This window comes from Schistocerca nitens, chromosome 4, assembly GCF_023898315.1.
Source record: "Schistocerca nitens isolate TAMUIC-IGC-003100 chromosome 4, iqSchNite1.1, whole genome shotgun sequence".
NCBI lineage: Eukaryota > Metazoa > Arthropoda > Insecta > Orthoptera > Acrididae > Schistocerca > Schistocerca nitens.
The window spans coordinates 57,455,730-57,481,100 of NC_064617.1; the positions used below are offsets into that span (position 1 = coordinate 57,455,730).

At 45.4% G+C, this 25,371-nt stretch overlaps 1 long non-coding RNA gene across 1 annotated transcript in view; it reads left to right on the forward strand.

Annotated features, from left to right (window-relative positions):
* LOC126252255 (uncharacterized) overlaps nt 1–25,371 on the forward strand; it is a 62,567-nt gene that overhangs the window by 15,505 nt on the left and 21,691 nt on the right. Inside the window, exon 2 of the long non-coding RNA XR_007545836.1 lies at nt 12,501–12,715. This is a non-coding gene — a long non-coding RNA (uncharacterized LOC126252255). The remainder of the gene's footprint in view (nt 1–12,500; nt 12,716–25,371) is intronic.

Below are 25,371 nucleotides of genomic sequence, written 5' to 3' on the forward strand. Positions count from 1 at the left end.
CAGCCCTCCTTCTGAAGGAATCACAAGCACAGAGCACACATCCCGTAACGTGTGTGACAAATATAATTGCGTTTATATGTCCCCAGGGCTAGAACTCGAAAGGATTAAGGCCAAGTAAACGGGAATAACAGTACTGGACTTCCAGGACCACCCATAGCTCATTAAACATCTGGAATACATAGTTTATTGTCACTGAGGCGTAGAAAACAAGATGGTACTCCGTCCTGCATGAGCCATACCTGTGTGAGAGGATAACGTTCTCCAATAGAATGCGCAAATTTTTAATAAACTGCAGCTGTAATTGTGCCTGATAAAGTAGCTAGCCATACTAGTCTACCTGCCCACACAATGACGCCGTACTTTCACGATCGCTCGAGGGTTTGCATCTGCACACTCCTGGTTTATTTACCAGTAATCCACGATTCTTTTAAGAGTCGTAGTCCCTTACATAAAACAGCTGCGAACTCTGTAAATGAGCTAACGTGCTAAATATTTGACGTTAAGCACGTACGCCCGAAAAACAGTAAGGCCGGTATTACATTATCAAATATCTTTGTCCAATATCTTTGTCAAAGATATTTGATAGTGTAATAGGGACTTTGTCAAATGTCGTCCAATATTTGATCAAATCTAGGGCCTCGCTGTAGATTTGATCAAAGAAATCGCTTGTCTTCTGTTCACTGCAATGTGACATGTTACCACATGGAGCGCTAGCAACGCTACAGCATTGGCATTCTGTCGTCTGTAGTGTTTTTATAAACATTGCCGGTAAATACAATTGGTGTGTGCCGACAACTACAAAATTAATAGAGATGTATGAAGCTGATGAGGTGCTTTACAACGTGAGGCACCCTGAATACAAAAATAGATTAAGAAGATTGGAGACCTGACGTGACCTAACCTAACCTAACATAACCCTCTCTTGTAGCAAGGAATCGGAGTGTTACAGTGAGCCTGTCTTCTGAAGATGTAGCAGTTCTTGAGTGAATATTGTGCTTTGTGGTATGAGGATACACTTCACTGAGCACATACAGAAATGTATGCTCATCCATTCTTAAGTAATTAATGTACGACTTGACGTCTTCCACTGTAAGCTCACGTAACAAGTTTTGTTGAATGCTTTTATCTTGTCGTCGTAAAACCCATGGCTTCACCCAGATTAGATGAGTTTTTCGTTCCATAGATCCGTGCTGAGGAGATCCTCGTGGATGTGGAACACATCATTTTTTTTAAGCTGAAATAACAATACTAATAGTATGAATAAATACATCATTTGTTTCTATTAAAAATTTCGTCAATGGAGTAGAAGGAGTTGGCCACTAGTAAGTCTTTCAGGCTTCTTTTAAACTGATCTTCATTTGTAACTAATTTTTTTTATGTTTGCTGGCAAATTATTGAAGATGAGTGTTCCTGAGTAGTTGACCCCTTTTTGAACTAAAGTCATTGCTTTTAAGTCCTTGTGCAGATCATTTTTGTTCCTGGTATTGTATGTATGAACTGATTTGTTTGTTGGAAAAAAGAGATTTATTATTTAGGACAAATTTCATTAAGGAGTAAATATACTGAGAGGCAATAGTTAGTATACCCAGTTCTTTGAAGAGGTTTCTGCAGGACGTCCGTGAATTTACTCCACAAATAATACGTATTACACGCTTTTGGACTCTGAAAACTTTTGTTTGACTTTACGATTTACCCCAAAATATTATACCATACGACATTATGGAATAAAAGTAGGCAAAGTACGCAAGCTTTTTAATTTTTATGTTGCCTATGTCTGCTAACACTCGAATTGCAAATACAAATTTGTTAAGGCGCTTCTGCAGTTCTGTGGTGTGCTCCTTCCAACTGAATTTATTATCAAGTTGTAATCCCAGGAATTAAAGACTGACAACCTTGTATGTATGGTTCCTTTTTTCCCCCACATCTTTTCCGCATGTGCACACAATGTAATTGCGGTAAGTGCAACTGCTGCGGTTAATAACTAGTTGTTGTCAGCCATCTTGAACTTCGACGAAAAATTTGATGACAGTGTAATACCCCATCCAGCGCTACGTCAAAGATCTTTGTCAAATATATTTGACGGAATATTTGATCACATCTTTGATCAAATCTTCGACAAAGAAATTTGATATTGTAATACCGGCCTTAAGGAAAGGTTAAAGTTTGTTGGAAGTCGCTAACTGCTCTCATTTTCAAATACTAGACTAATAAATCTGGATATGTCCGGCCCCTCAGCTGTGCTGCCACAAGACAGTTTTATGTTAAACTTTTAGCATAGGACTATATCTCTTAATGAACAGATGACGACAGCATTTTGAATTTTTAAATGCAGTCAGTTATCAGACCCAATATTGAAATTCAAATTTTTGTTGCCCCTGGAACGCAACTTGCAACTGGCTCCGAGTTGCGGGATGGTCGCACAGTGATGCAGAGCGTGAATCGCCACAAACTGACAGCAGCAGATCATCAGTACTCAGCAGTCGCTGGCTATTACTGGCAACAGCGCAGTCAGAAGGGTGGGTGTAGGGGGAAACAGGACCGTTAAGAAACGAGCAGTGAACTTCAGCAGAGAGACAGCACACACTACCAATAGCGAACGTTCCGGAGACAGGTTAAGTGGGTCACACCTTATTTTTTTTCCAGGGAAACTTTTATAGCACTTTTTTCCCAGCTTATGATAATACTATCTGCAGTAAGAATACACGGGCGAGTTAAGAAAATATGAACACCTGCTAAATTCCGCGTCGGTACACCTTTGGAACGCAATACACCAGAGACTCTTATGGATTCGACAAGTCCTCGGTGGGTTTCCAGAGGTAACTGGCGGCAAATGTCTACGCAGAGGTCACGCAATTCCCGTAAATTACCGGTCGGTGGTTTGTGGGCCTAGAGTTGGCGCCCGAAAGCGTCGCACACGTGCTCCATTGGATTCAGATGGGCCGATTTCTATGGCCGCGACATCAACGCGAGTTCGCCATCGTGCTCCTCAGACCACTGTAGCACGATCTCGCCCTTGTGATACGGACAATTTTCCTGCTGGAAGATGCCGCCGCCATCGTTTAGTACATCAAGCAGGAAGGGGTACAGGAGGTCAACAATACTGTTCACGTAGTCCAAACTGTCACTGTGCCATCCATTACTACCACAGATTTCTTGAAAGCGCAGCATTATGCTGCACCCACCAGCCGGCGTTTGTGGTGTAGTGCACGTTTCGAGCAGCCATTCTTCCCTACATGACAGCAAATCTGGATTCGACCGTCGGCCTAACGTAACAAGAAATGTGATTCATCCAACCAACCGACTCGTTTCTATTGATCCATGATCCAATCTCGATGATGCCATGCCCACTTCAGTGGTAACTGTTGATGTCACTGAGTCAACATGGGAACACATAGAGGTCGCCTGCTGCAGAGCCCTATGTTGAAAAGTGTGCCTGAATGGTGTGCTCCTAAACACTTGCACCTGCACGACCACTGATCCTCTGCGAGTAGACATACCACAGATAGCCAGGTATCCTGCCTTACAGAGAGGGCAAGCCTCCCGTCTCCACGTTCTATGAGGAGACGTGGTCGTCCACCACATCGTCGCCTGCTCATGATTCCACTGTCCTTCAGGCACGTCTCACAGATATCACAACAGTAATATGCCAAGAGCCGACCATCTTCGCCGTTCCTCAGATGCTCGTACCCATGTGCTAGACCATAAGAATCTTCCCTTTGTCAAGGTCTCTTATGACAACGAATTTCCTCATTTGTGGCCTGTATCGTGTTTAGAATGATTCCCCATTCATCTCTGCTCCGCTTATATACCGGCTGGTTATAATTAAAGTGCGCCTACTCACAGAGGTCCTGTGTGGGCTACAACTATTGTATGGCGGCGAAACTTAGTAGATATGCTAATGTGTTAATGCGGAACCGACTTATGCTGGGAAAAAAGTTAGTTCCAGTTTTGGCCACCAGGTGCAAATCCAGCGCTGTAAATGCAAGAAAGATGTATAAAACTATTTTCACGTGCAAAGGATTAGGAACGGGACATGGGGAGAAAAGGTCAAAAAAGTGAGAAAGCCATAATGTAGATTTTATTATTAACTGCCACTTAGACAGTTTTTTCAATAGGAGCACTGAAGAAATCTGAGCGTTGTTATTGGGGAAGGAGACCAAACTGCGAGGTCATCGGTCTCACTGGATTAGGGAAGGCAGTCAGCCGTGCCCTTTCGAAGGAAACATCCCGGCATTTGCCTGGAGCGATTTAGGGAAATCGCGGAAAACCTAAATCAGGATGGCCGGACGCGGGATTGAACCGTCATCCTCCCGAATGCGAGTCTATTGTGCTAACCACTGCGCCACCTCGCTCAGTCAAGCATTGTGTATACTGGCCTTCCGATCAGGTATTCCCAGTAAAAGGCGTTATTTTAGACGTCCCCAGAGCCAATTGTCAGATCAGGTGATCTTGCCCAAGCATCTGGAAAACGTCTAAAGATAACAGGTTCGTGGAAAGTTGTATTAAGCAGACCTTCCACTCGGCGAGCGACATGAGGTGTCGCCCATCTTCCATGAAAACATTCGTTCCTGCACACTTGCGGTCTTTTGATCGATCACTGTACTTATTTTAAAAACACCCTGTATAGCTCCACAAATGCCTTGAAGGTTTCGTCGATCGTCTTAAATCTCCTTTCGTTTACTAAATGTAACCTCAGAGCTCCTACTCGACAGCACTTCTGAAAAGAATGTAATCATCGTCCACTACAAACTCAATGTTACTCTCATTTTTCTATACAGTATTTTAATCATTGACGAGAGTTGTCAGACTGGCCGTAAAATTAGTTTCAATATTTATCTACTGGTGCGTTCTTCGTCAATCTGAACTTTTTTCTGGACAAATTGTTCGGGTACTGCACAAAATTTTGACACGGAACACTGTTTAACAAATAGAAATAAAATAATATAATAACATATAATAATAATAATTTTGTAATAATAATAATTTGTTTGTTTGTTTGGATAAGTAATTGAGAAATTAAAATTTACGCCGTGAATTTATCGAGCTTCGTACGTCCGAAGATGTACGGAACGTATCCAGGGCTCATTATATATTTTTTGTAGACAAAGTCTGATATCTGACGTCAGCTTCAATCATGACAATGGGGTGACTAAAACTACTAAAACAGAGAAAAGCATACGATTAAATAAAACATATATTCATTACAACATATACATTACGATATGAATGACACTTACGTAAAATTCTAGATAAATAATTGCAGATGATTCACAAATGAGAGCGACTTATTAATTCTGCGCCTCTTTGCTGCAAATAAGTATTAATATGGCTATGTGTGGAACCACACAAAATTTACGTCCTACTAGGACAACGAATGATATAAGAGAGTAGATGCCTACTGGCTGCGACAAGAGAGAGGTGTTAATTCCTTTATTTTGCTTTCTCTTGTCTTAAAAAATCGATACATATACTCTAAGTGCAGTAAATTAAATATCGTCTGTGCTCGAATGCAAATGGTTCCTTAAAACTGGATCGCCAATTTTTACCAAGGCAAAATACTTTCATGCTGTTTGATAACTCTTCTGCACGACAATAACTTCGCAAGCGTTCTTCCAATTCGTCGTCTTTTCCTCTGACTCAACAACGGGTTTTCGTGTGCCGTACTTATCAATCTGAACACGCCTTTCCATTCGTTTCCCTGAAATTCTGTTAACCCAGCTTTGCGTTTCATTGTCTCTACAACTTCTACCTCAATTTTACCTCTCACGCTCAGAGCCATTCCTTTTTTGCGAGTTGAAACTGTTTTCAAGGAGCACACAGGACTCTCTTCAGCCTCTCAAGAGTGTGCGCGCCCCTATTTATGCTAAGTTTTTGGGACAAATGCCCAGTTGCACCCTGGCCGAACTGTAGGGTCTCCCTTGCCGTGCAACTGAATAGCTTAATCAGTTCATGTGTCAGAAGAATGAAAGCTCGTAGCACCTCTAATACAACAATGGATAGGAAAGCACTATTGCTTTCAAAGAGACCTTCAGGTTGGTCACACATTTACTTTCACTTACAGCAGACTGTTTTGTATCTTTAGAACTTTCGTATTTTCTTTCTTCGTCAGTACGTTGTTATCTTTCCTATCAGTGGTTGTAGCAGCGTTGAATTCCAGTAACTTTAGTTCCTACTCTGGCTCTTATTAATTCCCCTTTTTTAGTACGATCCGATACTCCTCTACTAAACCCCTCTTAACACTTGAGTGCGCTTCGATTTGAGATTTCGAATTCGTGCAATATAGAATTCTCTAAATAACTTTCACTGTCTATTTTTTTCAATTTCATCTTGAACATCGTGTTTACTGAACTGAAATGTCACTACTTAGCTGTTCTTAATTTTGGTTGACAGTTTGATTCTAGCACCTGCACCTATATCTAGCCGTTATATAGTCCAACTACTTTCGCACAGTGAGTTCTCATTTTTACAGTTATTCTCATGAGATACGGAGTTGGTTGTGCACCCTTGCAGGTGACTATCTTGTCTCTCATTTATCTCCCCTAACCAACATTTACTGAGACTTCTATCTTCTTTTCTTCCTTCATTGTACCACGCCAACTGGCGAGAAATTAGTGGTCAATTTGAATAGTCTTTTGTACGGAGGAACTTGCTGGTTGAAACGTAGTTTATACGATGTTGTTATGTGGTTTTAATTTCCTTGTGATGTAGAGCCGCAGTAACAAGTTGGAGAGTACCTAACGACTTTCCTAAGGAGGTGACTGGGGAAGTATTCGTGACTGAAGCGAATCATAATCACGGGCATTGGCTGCCATCGATCGCACACCCAGTCCACAAATCGCTATCACGTGGTGAAGGGGGACGGGGAGGTGTGGGGAAGGAGTAGTTTGCAGAATATAGCACTGGCGGCCTACGTGCACTTGTGTTTCTTCCCACTCTTCTTACCGCACCTTACACGCCCTCACTTTACGCTAAAATATGTGGTTGGATGCTTTTAAATCGATCACAAGCAAGAACCTGTCGTGTGTTGTGATCGACATAGTAAATGTATCAGTCAGCCAAAACAGGATGACCGCGGTACACCGCAAGAGTGAATGCCGCATAGTGGTGTTATGGGCATGTGATGTGACAAGGAATGTACAATCTTAAGAAAAAAAAATACGAGCCACGAAGGAATTATCCGATTGTGACGGAAATCGAAAGATTAGATATATATGTATGCACAAACAAATGACTGCAAAATGATTCAGAAAAAATGGATAATCTGCTCAGGAGAAAGAGCTTGACAAATTGAGCAAGTCAGTGACTTGTTGGCCCACCTTTAAATCTTTTCAAGCAATTATTCCTCCTGGCCTTGATTGACAGAGTTGTTAGATGTTCTCCTGAGGGATATCGTGCCAAATTTTGCCCGACTGACGCGTTAAATCATCAAAAACCGGAGCTCGTTGCCGGGCTCTGCCCACAATGCTTCGAACTTTCTCCATTGGGGAGAGATCCGCCGACCTTGCTAGCCAAGGAAGGGTTAGGCAGGCACGAAGACAAGCATTGGAAACTCTCGTCGTATGCATTATCTTGCTGAATGTAAGCCCAGCACGGCCTGCCATGAAAGATAACAAAACGGGGCGTAGAATATCGTCTACGTACCGCTGTGTTGTAAGGGCGCCGCGGGTGGCAACCAAACAGCCCCTGCTTTGAAATGAAATGGCACACCTGGACCACCACTCTTGGCTGTTGGGCTGTATGACCGGCGACAGCCACGTTGGTATCGCACCGCTGTCTGGGGCGTCTCCAGACACGTCTCCAGCCTTGAATCTCATTCTCTGGAGTAGAATCGTGTTCCGTGTGACTACCACTTCGAACTGTGCCCCGATGACCAGCGAAGACGTGTCTGGAGACTGTAAGGTGGCGTGATCTCCTGACCTTCATTTCTTACATATTCTGTCCTCACAATCTTATTCTGCAAATCAAGACACTTCATTCAAACCCAAAGTCGATAAGGTAGTCAATTTTGTATGAATTCATGTAAGTGATGTGAAAATCTAATAAGTAAATCGCAAGTGCACGCCGAGGTTGAAAAAGTCGAGGCTGGCGTACACAACATGACGGCCACAGGAATTTTCGTTCTAAAGAGGCAACCAGCCTGCTGGGAGGCCCGTCCCTTCAGAGGGGTGAGTCAACACACACCTACTTCGGCTAGAGCGACCGCCCGGAGAGAGGACAGTTTTTACCAGAACGAAGGGATAACGACCCCCCTGTTTGACTTAAAAGCAAATTCTGCTACATTGTGTGGGTGCGCCCAGAAGACGCATTTTTTGATGGACCAACTGCGTAGTTACAGAGTTCTCACAGGAGGACAGTACACGCCTAATGGAGATGCTACATATTTCCGCATTGGTCGACTTAAACGAAACGTCATTTTCCCATTTAAAAGAGCAATGCTGATTGGCAGAATATTTCTGATGCAAAGAGCCAGAAAAGTGAGGGAAGACAGCGAATGATATACCCTTGCAATTTTTCCAGAAAAAGGGGCCGTTCCGTTGTCGCTCTTGGAGCGGGAACACATAACGAGAGTGAGTGCGCTCGTACATGTACGCAAAGTGCGAGCAACAAGGTCTATCCTCAGTACTTCACTGGGAGAGCACCTCTGTCGTTAGCGAATCAGAGTGACACACTATACTGAGTTGCTCACGATTAAGCGTTGCTCACTGTGTTGGCTGCCAGACTTATTGTGCGGTGTGAACACGGACAGAGTACTAATTAAACGCCTGCGAGCGAATATTGAGTGGCATCACCCTGGACTGGTTACTTGACCGGTGTACCACACCAATACTTAGGCTAGAGGGGATAGGATTCCTTGACTTCATTAAGGTGTAGGGAGAGTTTGATTGGCGAAGGTCAATCCAGATAGAAAGAGATAGTTGTGTTATTTCTCAGCAGCGAGTGACGCAGGCAGCAGTCATTGTAGCTCATGGTATTGTGCGCTACAGTGTGTGCGAGCCCCATCTTTCCTCCCTAACAGTACACTCCATTACATTTCTCATGCGACAGTCTTGACCGTACCTAGAAAAGTTATTCAAGTTGTGTAGGTGCAACTCTCAGCCATTCTGCTGAGTAAACAACGTTCTTAAAAAAAAGAGAGAAAAGAACATTCCCATACTTTGTAAAATAATAGCATTCCTATCCATAAGGGGCAATCTACTGTTCTGAAAAGAACCTGGAAATTTATTAATTTATAAGAAAAAGTTTCACTTGATATCTCTGAATTTTTTTGCAATAAATAATATTTTTCGTTCGTTTAATGTTTTTCTTACACTAACAAGCAACACTCCAGTACCCAAGTATTCCACTAGTTACGTAAGAATATAGAATATTTTTGTGTCTTTTCCTTATAGCGGATGACTCCAGAAGATATTTGTTGCTGAATGTTTTTCAAGCAGTTCTTGCTCGTACATTAGGAGCGTCTGTCTGACTTCTGTAGTAGTGTGAGGTGGAAATTGTTTATGGCAGGAGCCAAAGGGTACTTGTTGGATCAATCCATTACGCAACTTGACAAAATAAAACCCAAACACTCACAAGATGGACTGGACAGCGGTGGGATACCAACCTGAGTGTCGCGCGCTGTTGATTGTCTGGGGTGACATTTCTTTTCATATCAGGATCAATTCGGTTGTCACCTGCGTTCAAATGGCTCTGAGCACTATGGGACTTAACATCTGAGGTCATCAGTCCCCTAGAACTTAGAACTAGTTAAACCTAACTAACCTAAGGACATCGTACACATCCATGCCCGAGGCAGGATTCGAACCTGCGACCGTAGCGGTCGCGCGGTTCCAGACGGAAGTTCACCCTTAAAGCACAGCAGTATATCGACGATATTATACGCCCTCTTTTGTTGCCCTTCATGGCAAACCATCCTAGAACTTGCATTTCAGCCCGCCTGCGCATGGCAAGAGTTTCTACTGTTTGTCTTCGTGCCTGTCAGACCCTACCTTGGCCAGAAAGGTCGCCGTATCTCTCCTCAACTGAGAACGTTCGGAGCATTATAGGCAGGGCCCTCCAATCAGCTCGGCATTTTCATGACCTAACACACCAGTTGGACAGAATTTGGCACGATATACCTCAGGAGGACATCTAACACATCTTTCAGTCAATCCCAAGCCGAATATCTGCTTGCCTGATGACCAGAGGTGGACCAGCGCGTTACTGACTTGCTCAATTTGTGAAGCTTTTTCTCTTAAATAAGTCATCGAGTTTTCCTGAAATTGTAATTTGTTTGTCTGTACATGTACAAATAAACGCCGGCACCACATACTAAGACTGCAGTAATAAGGTAATGTCGCTTTGGAGGAGAAGGCTCGAAGAACTTTTATTCCGAGGCTCCTCCTCCCCAATGGCATTCTGCATAGTGTTTAAAGTATGCTGCACACAAGCAGTAACGTATTGTTCGTCTTATTGTGTACAGACAGAGGTATATTCTCTTCTCTGTTCAAAGCTATAATCAATGAATTTCATATATCAGAAATGTATTAAGTTATTTAAGGAATAATGCATTCAGGTAGCAATGAACTGTATTCTATTTCAACTAACAAGTTACAAACATAAGTGCATTTCTCATGTGAAGCTAAAATTCATGTATTCCATGTATGAAGTGCTCAATCAGCATTTAATCTGTATAATCTATGTAAACATACAATGGCGCAAACCATTTCAGATGAGGATAGCTCGGGGTTGTACCGATACCTTCTCGTGTGAAACGGATGGAAATAGGCCATTACTAACCAACATGCTACATAGACTGTATTACTCATCCAAATATAGCATATCACTTCCCTCTATATATTACAAATTATTCTTAACCACGCTCATTGTGTTACATCTTCTTTTTTTCTTTTTCTTTGACATTTGCATTGTATAAATTATATTCTCATCAACTATGTAGTAACAAATTATATGGAACCATTTTAACAATTGTTAATCATTCAGTTCGCTGTAACGTCAGAGAAATCTTTGTATATTATGTTCTTTATATTATTTTTAAAAAATCATTGACAGCTGTATACCAATAAGACTGTAACAATGAGAAGTCTTTCCTATTAGATTCAGAAGCATACAACCCACCTTACTTTTCAAGGCGGTGGGTTACTCTGTACTGTTAATGAAATAAATAAATAAATGTACATCACATCCACCGATTTCCGTACGATTCGCACAATTTCTTCGTGGTGCGTCTTTTTTTTTATCTTAGAGCAGTGGCTCTCGACCTTCCTTAGACCATTACCCCTGACTGCAATCAGACATTAGCTAGTACCCCGCTCTCCCGCCACCTGTTGCCACCCCCGTCCCCCACCACATCATCACCAACTTAAGCACCTAACTAAATTGTACAATGAAAGACTTTTCTTGGAACACTTACATTTTCAAAATCATCATAGATGAATGATATTTAGTTTGTGTGTCTGTGTGTGTGTGTTTGTGTCTTAGAATTAATGACGGAGGAATTTGTGGTGCATCGCAAGTGCTAACCACAACTCCTTCTCAGAAAGTAAACCTAACTACGCACAGTGAGGGTGTACACTTGTTACAAAACATGCTTCCCTGCGTTACTCCTCTCCATTGAGGCACTTGCTTAACCTGCACAGTGCAACCCCATTTGAAATAAAAGAAATTCAGATGTGCAGACTGTAATTACAGTTCGTAAACCACTTCATTGCTGCACTCCTTACTTCTGAACTGGCATGATTGGACGACTTCAGGCTGTTACTGTTTTGTGTCTAACCACGTCTACAGCTTTCAGAAGACATTCCCTTGAGATATTTGGCATCTGTTGTGTATATGTCTCACTTTTATCAAAAGCTACGTACAGGACAAAGCACAACGAATGTGTGTAGTGGGTGGACTATGTGAGGAACCTGTAACCTCTACCACATTAATGTTACTAATTGAGAAAAAGTGATTATTGATAACTATAACAATATTAGAGTCTTACAGAATTGCGATAATAGTAATGATCTTTTGAAAATAATTTAGTTTCGTGACTGAAACAGAATCTAATCGTTTAGTTGTTACCCCTTAGAAAATTTCATTTTACCCCCCAGGGGATAATTACCTGCAGGCTGGGAACCACAGTCGTAGAATGTATATAAGCAGAGCAGAGATGAATTGGGAATCACTCTAGCAACGACATGGGCCGTAAATGACGAAATCCGCTGACATAACTAACTTTGAAAAGGGACAGATTTATATGCCTCGACCCTGGGCTCGAACATCACGGAAACGGGGAAAATGGTTGGGTGTCCGCTTGCTACTGTCACGAGCATCTACGAAAAGCGGTTGAGGGACTACGTGACAACGGGTTTGACGTCCACACGTCATTGCAGAATGTGGAACCTGGAGGTTTTCCCTTACAGTAAAGCAGAATGTGAGAATGGCATCATCGACGTTGGACTGTGGGTCTATAGAAATGGGTAGCATAGTAGAATGAATCATGTTTGTTGTTCCCACAGGTCATCCAGGCGAATGACTGCTCAAAACATGCAGCAAGGTCGGTGCTGAGAAGTATCTTCATCTGAGCTTACATGGGAGCTGTGGTAGTAACTGAAGGCACCGTGACAGTTACGGTCTGTGTGAAAGTTATTGCAGACCACCTGCATCGGTTCACACTCGATGTCTTCCTTGGTAGAGACGTCCGTCCCAGGAGGTTAACTGTCCATATCACAAGGTAAGTTGAGCGCTACAGCGGTCTGAGGCAGCGGTGGCCGCTGATCATGTGCTAATGTGCTACAGCACACTGTAAATATCGTTCTAATATTACTTCATTTCTGTTCAACTACATACCAGTATACAAAAAACCTAAAGAAAATACACTCCTGGAAATTGAAATAAGAACACCGTGAATTCATTGTCCCAGGAATGGGAAACTTTATTGACACATTCCTGGGGTCAGATACATCACATGATCACACTGACAGAACCACAGGCACATAGACACAGGCAACAGAGCATGCACAATGTCGGCACTAGTACAGTGTATATCCACCTTTCGCAGCAATGCAGGCTGCTATTCTCCCATGGAGACAATCGTAGAGATGCTGGATGTAGTCCTGTGGAACGGCTTGCCATGCCATTTCCACCTGGCGCCTCAGTTGGACCAGCGTTCGTGCTGGACGTGCAGACCGCGTGAGACGACGCTTCATCCAGTCCCAAACATGCTCAATGGGGGACAGATCCGGAGATCTTGCTGGCCAGGGTAGTTGACTTACACCTTCTAGAGCACGTTGGGTGGCACGGGATACATGCGGACGTGCATTGTCCTGTTGGAACAGCAAGTTCCCTTGCCGGTCTAGGAATGGTAGAACGATGGGTTCGATGACGGTTTGGATGTACCGTGCACTATTCAGTGTCCCCTCGACGATCACCAGTGGTGTACGGCCAGTGTAGGAGATCGCTCCCCACACCATGATGCCGGGTGTTGGCCCTGAGGGGACTAATGACCTCAGCAGTTGAGTCCCATAGTGCTCAGAGCCATTTTGTTGGCCCTGTGTGCCTCGGTCGTATGCAGTCCTGATTGTGGCGCTCACCTGCACGGCGCCAAACACGCATACGACCATCATTGGCACCAAGGCAGAAGCGACTCTCATCGCTGAAGACGACACGTCTCCATTCGTCCCTCCATTCACGCCTGTCGCGACACCACTGGAGGCGGGCTGCACGATGTTGGGGCGTGAGCGGAAGACGGCCTAACGGTGTGCGGGACCGTAGCCCAGCTTCATGGAGACGGTTGTGAATGGTCCTCGCCGATACCCCAGGGATATCAGTGATATCAGGGATAACAGTGTCCCTAATTTGCTGGGAAGTGGCGGTGCGGTCCCCTACGGCACTGCGTAGGATCCTACGGTCTTGGCGTGCATCCGTGCGTCGCTGCGGTCCGGTCCCAGGTCGACGGGCACGTGCACCTTCCGCCGACCACTGGCGACAACATCGATGTACTGTGGAGACCTCACGCCCCACGTGTTGAGCAATTCGGCGGTACGTCCACCCGGCCTCCCGCATGCCCACTATACGCCCTCGCTCAAAGTCCGTCAACTGCACATACGGTTCACGTCCACGCTGTCGCGGCATGCTACCAGTGTTAAAGACTGCGATGGAGCTCCGTATGCCACGGCAAACTGGCTGACACTGACGGCGGCGGTGCACAAATGCTGCGCAGCTAGCGCCATTCGACGGCCAACACCGCGGTTCCTAGTGTGTCCGCTGTGCCGTGCGTGTGATCATTGCTTGTACAGCCCTCTCGCAGTGTCCGGAGCAAGTATGGTGGGTCTGACACACCGGTGTCAATGTGTTCTTTTTTCCATTTCCAGGAGTGTATGTTTAATAGCGCTATCTCCGCGATAGCTAGAGACCAGCGTAGTGTGCTGAAATGATGGCCAGCCACACTACGATCAACTCAGAGAAGGGACGCAGCTGTCTGTTTCCGACTGTGCATGCTCTGAAGTGACGTCATCCCTGCCTGCACTAAGGATGCTACGTTCCCTAGCTGTCACTTGTTCCTCGAAGGATCTACTATAATAGGCCCTCTTTAGCAGATCTCCTACAGAACTCGCCTTGTTGCTCGCACAATACTTTACACACACTTTCAAAGAAAAATACTGATCTGGTGTTGTGGGCAACGTAGCACCCTTAGTGAGCATACACAGTCGGAGCATACACAGTCATCAGAGCATACACAGTCGGAAACAGACAGCTGCGTCCCTTCTCTGAGTTGATGGTAGTGTGGCTGGTCACCATTTCAGCACTCGACGCTGGTTTCTAACAATCGCGGAGAGAGCACTATTAAATATATTTTCGTTCGGTTTTTTGTATACCGGTATGTATCTGACAGAAATGAAGTAATATTAGAACGATATTTACAGTGTGCTGTAGCACATTAACACATGATCAGCGCCGGTAAATGCCAAACGACGCCTCGCTTCGTGTAAGGAGCGTCTTTCAACACGATCGAGCCTCTGTTCATAATGCACGGCCTGTGGCGGAGTGGTTACACAACAATAACATCCCTGTAATGTACTGGCCTGCACAGAGTCCTGACCTGAACCATATACAACACCTTTGGGATGTTTTGGAACGCCGACTTCGTGCCAGGCCTCACCGACTGACATCGATACCTCTCCCAGGGCAGCACTCCATGAAGAATGGGCTACCATTCCCCAAGGAACCTTCCAGCACCTGATTGAACGTATGCCTGCGAGAGAAGAAGCTGTCATCAAGTCTAAGGGTGGGCCAATACCATATTGAATTCCAGCATTACCGATGGAGGGCGCCACGAACTTGTAAGTCATCTTCAGCCAGGTGTCCGTATACTTTTGATCACATAGTGTAAATGGATGTATCTTTTAATTGCATTGATTTAAAGCTTCAAGTTTTTACACTGGCAAGGGACTGTAGACTTCTGTAGGTGATATTAATTTCAACTTGGTACGTCTGGCCGTTCCTGAGGATGAGGGCTTAACAGTCGTACAGACAGAGAGACGGACAACAAAGAGTTCCTACAACGATTCCTTTTTTACAGACTGATGCATGGAACCCTATTAAATACTCACTTAAACTTTAAATATGAATCGGGTATGAAAATATCAGAAAATCGAGTAGAAATAAATGGCTTCCCTGCCAAAGCTGAAAAACCCGTACACAAAAACCGGTGCTGTAATCTTCGCTGTAGATTGTTTCAATGTGTGTCACAGAGCGTCAGCCAAGGATCGTTGCAGATATTCAAACTATACTCGATAACAACGATCGCATGCGTTACCCAAAACTTGCAATGCACGGAAATGAAATGTTTCATCGGGGAGCCAGATCCGTACTTGACCCTGTCATCACATTTCGGCGTAGAGCCCACGGTGACTTAGAGTTTTCCGTAGTTTTCCTATACCACAATGTGAAACTCAGCTTGTTTCTGGCCAGCTAAGTTTGGTCACGAACCGCACTCTACATCTACGTACATACTCTGCGAATCTCCGTACGCCGCATGGCGGAGGGTACCCTGTACCATTGCTAATAATTTGCCTCCCTGTTCCACTCACAAACAGAGCGAGGGGAAAACCACTGTCTATTTCTCGTGTCTTATCTTCGTAGTCATTGCGCGAAATCTATGTTGGCGGTAGTAGAATCGATCTGCAGTCAGCTTCAAATTCGGGTTCCCTAAATTTTCTCAGTAGCGTTCCCCGAAAAGAACGTCGCCTTCCCTCCAGGAATTTTCATTTGACTTCCAGAAGCTTCTCTGTAATACTTGTGTCTTGTTCTAACCTAGCTGTAACAAATCTGCCAGAACGTCCCGGAATTGCTTCTACGCTGAAGAGCCAAAGCCAAAGAAACAGGCGCACCTGCCTAATATCGTGCAGGGGTCCCGCGAGCACGCAGAAATGCCTCAATACGTCGTGGCTTGGACTCGACTAGTGTCTGAAGTAATGCTGGAGGTTATTGACACCATGAATCCTGCAGGGCTGTCCACAAATACGCAAGAGTACGAGGGGGTGGAGATCTCTTCTGAACAGCACGTTGCAAGGGAACCCAGATATGCTCAATAATGTTCATGTCTGAGGAGTTTGGTGGCCAGCGGAAGCGTTTAAACTCAGACGAGTGTTCCTGGAGCCACTCTGTACCAAGTCTGGACGTGTGGGGTGTAGCATTGCGCTGCTGGAATTGCCCAAGTCCGTTGGTATGCACAGTGGACATGAATGGATGCTGGTGGTCAGACAGGATACTTACGTACGAGTCACCTGTGAGAGTCATATCTAGACGTATCAGGGGTCCCATATCACTCCAACTGCACAAACCCCACACCATTACAGAGCCTAACCAACTTGAACAGACATGCACTGTCCATAACTTGATGAGGTTGTCTCCATACCCGTACACGTCCATCAGCATGATAGAATTCGAAACCAGACTCGTCCAACCAGGCAATATGTTTCCAGTGATCAACAGTCCAATGTTGGGTGTTGACGGGCCCAGGCGAGGCAAAAAGCTTTGTGTCATGCAGTCAGCAAGGGTACACGAGTGAGGCTTCGGCTCCGAAACCCCATGTCGATGATGATGTTTCGTTGAATGGTTCGCACGCTGACACATGTTGATTGCTCAGCATTGAAATCTGCAGCAGTTTGCGGAAGGGTTGCGCTTCTGTCACGTTGAACGACTCTCTTCAGCCGTCGTTGGTCCTGTTCTTGTAGGATCTTTTTCCAGCTACAGCGATGTCGGAGATTCGATGTTTTACCGGATTCCTGATATTCACGGTACACTCGTGGAACGGTCGCACGGGAAAATCGCCACTTCACCGAACCTCGGAGGTGCTGTGTCCCATCGCTCGTGCGCCGGCTATAACACCACGTTCAAACTCACTTAAATATGGACAACTTTCCATTGTAGTAGCAATAATCGATCTACCAACTGCGCCAGACACTTGTCTACTTTTGGCGTTGCCGACCACAGCGTCGCATTCTACCTGTTTACATACCTCTGTAAGTGAATACGCATGCGTATATCAGTTTCTTTGGCGTCTCAGTGTATATCCTCCTATAATCCGATGTGGTGCGGATGCCAGACACTTGAGCAGTACTCAAGAGTAGGTCGCACTAGTGACTTTTATAGCGTCTCCTTTACATATGGCCGGCTGTTGTGGGCGAGCGGTCCTAGGCGCTTCAGTCTGGAATCGAGCGACCACTCCGATCGCAGGTTCGAATCCTGCCTCGGGCATGGATGTGTGTGATGTCCTTAGGTTAGTTAGGTTTAAGTAGTTCTAGGGGACTGATGACCTCAGATGTTAAGTCCCATAGTGCTCAGAGCCTTTACATATGCCCCACACTTTGCTACAATTCTTCCGATAAACCGATGTCGACCATTGGCCTTCCGTATCACAGTTCTAAAGTGCTCGTTCCATGCCATATCGCTTTCCAACATTATAACCAGATATTTAAACGACGTGACTATGTCAAGAAGAACGCTACTGATGCTGTTTTTGAACAGTACGGGTTTGTTTTCTTACTCACCGCATTAACTTAAATTGTTCTACATTTAGAGCTATCTGCCATTCGTCACACCAACTAGTAATTTTATCTAAGCCATCTTCTACCCTCTTTTAGTCGTTCAACGACAACACCTGCCGGTACGGTACAACATTATCAGCAAACAACTACAGACTGCCGCCCACCCTGTACGCGAGATGATTATGTATATACGATATGACAGCGGTCGTATCACAGTTCCCTGAGGCACTCCTGACGATACGCTAATATCCGATGAACATTCTCCGACGAGGACACTGTACTGGGTTCTATTACTTAAGTTTTCCAGCCACCCACATATCGGGAAACCTATTCCGTATGCTCATACGAGGGTTGGACTTTAATAGTGACAACTATTTACTCACAGCTCGTACAAAATAGATATGTGTTTCAAAGTTTTGCTGATCTTTAAAGTAATCACCAGCATTGTGTATAACCCGTTGCCAGCGATGTGGAAGTCACAGGATAGTGAAGTGTTTCCTTCAGTTTAGAAATCGAGTTAAACTCACGAGGGCTTAAGTCAGGGGAGTTCAGTAGGTGGTATAGTACTTAGCAGCCCCATCAGTCAAACAAATCAGTAACAGCTTGCACTGTACGTGTCTGAGCATTGTCCTGCAAAATGATGGTCAGGTCCTGCAGAAAGTGTCATCACTTCTGCCTCTAAGCTGGTCGTAGGTTGTGTTCCAAAAATGAACAGCACAGAGACAGAAGTGAGGACACTTTCTGCAGGACCTGGCCACCATTTTGCAGGGCAGTGCTCAGACACGATTTGTTTGACAGATTTGTTTAACTGATGGGGCCGCTAAGTACTACATCACCTACTGAACTCCCCTGACTTAAAGCCTCGTGAGTTCAACTCGATTTCTAAACTGAAGAAAACACTTCACGGCATTCGCTTCAGAACTACTACAAATTCGTCAGGCAATATACTGCGCCGCTCGAACTGTCAACACAACTGGCACTGCTAAGAGTATCCTACGACTTGCACATCGCTGGCAACGGGTTATACACAACGCTGGTGACTACTTTGAAGGTCAGTAAAACTTTGAAACACGTATATATTTTGTACGAGCTGTAAATAAATAGTTGCCACTATTAAAGTTCCAACGCTCGTATCTTCGTTAACAGTCTCCAGTGGGGGGCGGCGTCGAACGCTTTCCGGAAATCAAGAATTATGGAATCCACCTGTTGCACCTGATTCATAATTCGCAGTATATCATGTGACAAAAGGTTAGGTTGAGCTTTGCACGAGCTATGCGTTCTAAAGCCGTGCTGATTGGTAGACATAAGCTTTACAATCTCAATAAAATTTATTATATTCGAACTTACAATTAGAATACATTCAACAATTCTGTAACAAACCGATGTTAGGCTGCGGTCACAGTGGCTCAGATATAGGTGTATTCCGCGGATGACAGACCTCTTTTCAAATCAGTACGCGTCCACACTATAGCCGATGCTGGCTCCCGAACGTACAGACTTCGGACGATAATGGGTGAAATTCTTCGGTCAAATCGACCGACGTTCTCGCACACGAAATATGGAGCTTGAGACACTGATAAGTCTAGTCCAAGAAAGAGTGAATTTGTGGCATCCTGAGGATGAAAATATGATAATCGGGATATAGTTTGGAATCTATTGACTGAAACCGCAGGTTTATTCGAAATCTCAAATAGGCAAAATCTTCATTGGAAATTTTCGTCGTAGATTATAACCTCAAAAATTAATTTGTTCAAGTGAAGAGGATGGCGCATCTTATATGCTTACAGCTACCGTACTGGATCTTTTTTGTTGTATGTGGTTGTTAGTTGTCTACAAGTTATTATTACCGTTTATTGGCGTTTTATGCCAGTAGGATAGTGATTCTGTTTATATGACGTGGTTTGCAAATATGGTGTACGGTATGTATTGCCAGTTTTAAGTGCTTCAGGTTTTCAGAGTACCTTACGTTACACTTTATGCTTGTCTTTCACATGTGTGCTAATTGACAACCACTGAAGGCTGATTGACGTACGGCAGCACAATTTTAAATAAATACAGGGAACAGAATGGTTACAAATTGCTTTCCAAGGTCACCAGGAATTATCTCGAGGATGTAGCAGAGCGTTGGTCTTGTCTGGCTATTCCGATGACTGAGGACAGAGTGTATAGTGCTCGCCACGTTCCAGGAAAGCTCATTCACATGCTTTCGGCGTCTCTTTAATACATCTAGATCTACATGGATACTCTGCAAATCACATTCAAGTGCCTGGCAGAGGGTTCGTCGGACCACCTTCACAATTCTCTATTATTCCAATCTCGTATAGCGCGCAGAAAGAATGAACACCTGTATCTTTCCGTACGAGCTCTGATTTCACTTATTTTATCGTAGTGGTCGTTTCTCCCTATGTAGTTCGGTGTCAACAAAATATTTTCGCATTCGGAGGAGAAAGTTGGTGATTGGAATTTTGTGAGAAGATTCCGTCGCAACGAAAAACGACTTTCTTTTAATGATTTCCATCCCAAATCCTGTATCATTTCTGTGACACTCTCTCCCATATTTCGCGATAATACAAAAGGTGCTGCCATTCTTTGAGCCTTTTCGATGTACTCCGTCAGTCCTATCTGGTAAGGATCCCACACCGCGCAGCAGTATTCTAAAAGAGGACGGACAAGCGTTGTGTAGGCAGTCTTCTTAGTAGGTCTGTTACATTTTCTAAATGTCCTGCCAATAAAACGCAGCGTTTGGTTAGCCTTCCCCAGAACATTTTCTATGTGTTCTTTCCAATTTAAGTTGTTCATAATTGTAATACCTAGGTATTTAGTTGAATTTACTTCTTTCAGATCAGACTGATTTATCATGACACCGAAGTTTAACGAGTCCCTTTTAGCACTCATGTGGATGACCTCACACTTTTCGTTATTTAGGGTCAACTGCCACTTTTCGCACCATTCAGATATCTTTTCTAAATCGTTTTGCAGTTTGTTTTGATCTTCTGATGACTTTATTAGTCGATAAACGACAGCGTCATCTGCAAACAATCGAAGACGGCTGCTCAGATTGTCTCCAAAATCGTTTATATAGATAAGGAACAGTAAATGTCCTATAACACTATCTTGGGGAACGCCTGAAATCACTTCTGTTTCACTCGATGACTTTCCATCAATTACAACGAACTGTGACCTCTCTGACAAGAAATCGCAAATCCAGTCACATAACTGAGACGATATTCCATAAGCACGCAATTTCACTACGATCCGCTTGTGTGGTACAGTGTCAAAAGCCTCCTGGAAATCTACAAATACGGAGTCCATTTGAAAGCTATTCCCAATAGCATCCAACACTTCGTGTGAGCTAGTTGTGTTGCACAAGAATGATGTTTTCTAAGTCCCTGTTGACTGTGTGTCAATAAAGCGTTTTGTTTGAGGTAATTCATAATGTTCGATCACAATATATGTTCAAAGATCCTGCTGCGTATCGACGTTAACGATATGGACCTGTAATTTAGTGGATTACTCCTACTAGCTTTCTTGAATACTGGTGTGACCTGTGCAACTTTCCAGTCTTTGGGTACGGATCTTTCGTCGAGCGAACGGTTGTATGTGATTGTTAAATATGGAGTTAATGCATCAGCATACTGGGAAAGGAACCTAATTGGTTTACAGTCTGGACCAGAAGACTTGCTTTTATTAAGTGATGGTTTAAATGCCTCTGAGCGCTATGAGACTTAACATCTAGAACTTAGAAATACTTAAACCTAACTAACCAAGGACATCACACACATCCATGCCCGAAGCAGGATTCGAACCTGCGACCGTAACAGTCGCGCGATTCCGGACTGAAGCGCCTAGAACCGCTCGGCCGCCACGGCCGGCTTTATTAAGTGATTTGAGTTGCTTCACTTCTCCGAGGATATTTATTTCTACGTTACTCATGTTGGCAGCTGTTCTCAATTCGAATTCTGGAATATTTCTTTCGTCTTCTTTTGTGGAGGCATTTCGGAAGGCTGTGTTTAGTAATTCTGTCTTGGCAGCAGAAGCTCTATGCTATGCACCACTCGTATCCGGACACAGACGCATCGTGATATCCACCCCACACTAAGAGGTTAAAATCTAACCTACTTCGTTCATAGAATAGACTCTAACCTGACCTAACCTCCTTTGACCCTGCCAAAAACTGACGAAGGAGCTCGGACGCCCTATGGCCTCGCTGTTGGCCGGTTTTATCTGGCGGCCCCTGGCGACAGTATCTGACGACCGTTGTCGGTGCCACTGAGAAAGCAGCCTTTAGGAATATTGGTCTGTAAGTTTTCGGGTCCGTTCTTTTACCCTCCTTATACGCAGGAAAAGACGTCCTTCCGAATACGATGGGGAAAGAGGCGGTGACCAGCGGCGGTATAACCCTACTGGCCATTTAAGTTGCTGCACGAAGAAGAAATGCAGATAATAAACGGATATTCATTGCACAAATATACACTCCTGGAAATGGAAAAAAGAACACATTGACACCGGTGTGTCAGACCCACCATACTTGCTCCGGACACTGCGAGAGGGCTGTACAAGCAATGATCACACGCACGGCACAGCGGACACACCAACACATTGACACCGGTGTGTCAGACCCACCATACTTGCTCCGGACACTGCGAGAGGGCTGTACAAGCAATGATCACACGCACGGCACAGCGGACACACCAGGACCCGCGGTGTTGGCCGTCGAATGGCGCTAGCTGAGCAGCATTTGTGCACCGCCGCCGTCAGTGTCAGCCAGTTTGCCGTGGCATACGGAGCTCCATCGCAGTCTTTAACACTGGTAGCATGCCGCGACAGCGTGGACGTGAACCGTATGTGCAGTTGACGGACTTTGAGCGAGGGCGTATAGTGGGCATGCGGGAGGCCGGGTGGACGTACCGCCGAAATGCTCAACACGTGGGGCGTGAGGTCTCCACAGTACATCGATGTTGTCGCCAGTGGTCGGCGGAAGGTGCACGTGCCCGTCGACCTGGGACCGGACCGCAGCGACGCACGGATGCACGCCAAGAACGTAGGATCCTACGCAGTGCCGTAGGGGACCGCACCGCCACTTCCCAGCAAATTAGGGACACTGTTGCTCCTGGGGTATCGGCGAGGACCATTCGCAACCGTCTCCATGAAGCTGGGCTACGGTCCCGCACACCGTTAGGCCGTCTTCCGCTCACGCCCCAACATCGTGCAGCCCGCCTCCAGTGGTGTCGCGACAGGCGTGAATGGAGGGACGAATGGAGACGTGTCGTCTTCAGCGATGAGAGTCGCTTCTGCCTTGGTGCCAATGATGGTCGTATGCGTGTTTGGCGCCGTGCAGGTGAGCGCCACAATCAGGACTGCATACGACCGAGGCACACAGGGCCAACATCCGGCATCATGGTGTGGGGAGCGATCTCCTACACTGGCCGTACACCACTGGTGATCGTCGAGGGGACACTGAATAGTGCACGGTACATCCAAACCGTCATCGAACCCATCGTTCTACCATTCCTAGACCGGCAAGGGAACTTGCTGTTCCAACAGGACAATGCACGTCCGCATGTATCCCGTGCCACCCAACGTGCTCTAGAAGGTGTAAGTCAACTACCCTGGCCAGCAAGATCTCCGGATCTGTCCCCCATTGAGCATGTTTGGGACTGGATGAAGCGTCGTCTCACGCGGTCTGCACGTCCAGCACGAACGCTGGTCCAACTGAGGCGCCAGGTGGAAATGGCATGGCAAGCCGTTCCACAGGACTACATCCAGCATCTCTACGATCGTCTCCATGGGAGAATAGCAGCCTGCATTGCTGCGAAAGGTGGATATACACTGTACTGGTGCCGACATTGTGCATGCTCTGTTGCCTGTGTCTATGTGCCTGTGGTTCTGTCAGTGTGATCATGTGATGTATCTGACCCCAGGAATGTGTCAATAAAGTTTCCCCTTCCTGGGACAATGAATTCACGGTGTTCTTATTTCAATTTCCAGGAGTGTATTATCCTGGAACTGACATGTGATTACATTTTCACGCAATTTTGGTGCATAGATCCTGAGAAATCAGTACCCAGAACAACCATCTCTGGCCGTAATAATGGCCTTGATACGCCTGGGCATTGAGTCAAACAGATCTTGGACGGCGTGTACAGGTACAGCAGCCCATGCAGCTTCAACACGATACCACAGTTCATCAAGAGTAGCGACTGCCGTATTGTGACGAGCCAGTTGCTCGGTCACAATTGACCAGACGTTTTCAAATGCTGAGAGATCTGGAGAATGTGCTGGCCACGGCAGCAGTCGAACAGTTTTTGTATCCAGAAAGGCCCGTACAGGACCTGCAACATGCGGCCGTGCATTATCCTCCTGTAATGTAGGGTTTCGCAGGGATCGAATGAAGGGTAGAGCCACGGGTCGTAACACGTTTGAAATGTAACGTCCACTGTTCAAAGTGCCGTCAGTGCGAACAAGAGGTGACCGAGACGTGTAACCAATGGCACCCCATACCATCACGCCGGGTGATACGCCAGTATGGCGATGACGAATACACGCTTCCAATCTGCGCTCACCGCGATGTCGCCAAACGCGGATGCGACCATCATGATGCTGTAAACAGAACCTGGATTCATCCGAAAAAATGAAGTTTTGCCATTCGTGCACCCAGGTTCGTCGTTGAGTGCACCATCGCAGGCGTTCCTGTCTGTGACCGAGCGAGGTGGCGCAGTGGTTAGCACACTGGACTCGCATTCGGAAGGGCGACGGTTCAATCCCGCGTCCGGCCATCCTGATTTAGGTTTTCCGTGATTTCCCTAAATCGCTCCAGGCAAATGCCGGGATGGTTCCTTTGAAAGGGCACGGCCGACTTCCTTCCCCATCCTTCCCTAACCCTATGAGACCGATAACCTCGCTGTTTGGTCTCTTCCCCCAAAGAACCAACAACCAAAAGTTCCTGTCTGTGATGCAGCGTCAAGGGTAACCGCAGCCACGGTCTCCGAGCTGATAGTCCATGCTGCTGCAAACGTCGTCGAACTGTTCGTTCAGATGGTTATTGTCTTGCAAACGTCCACATCTGGTAACTCAGGGATCGAGACGTGGCTCCACGATCCGTTACAGCCATGCGGATAAGATGCCTGTCATCTCGACTGCTAGTGATACGAGGCCGTTGGGATCCAGCACGGCGTTCCGGTATTACCCTCCTGAACCCACGGATTCCATATTCTGCTAAGAGTCATTGGATGTCGACCAACGCGAGTAGCAATGTCGCTATACGATAAACCGCAATCGCGATAGGCTACAATCCGACCTTTATCAAAGTCGGAAACGTGACGGTACGCATTTCTCCTCC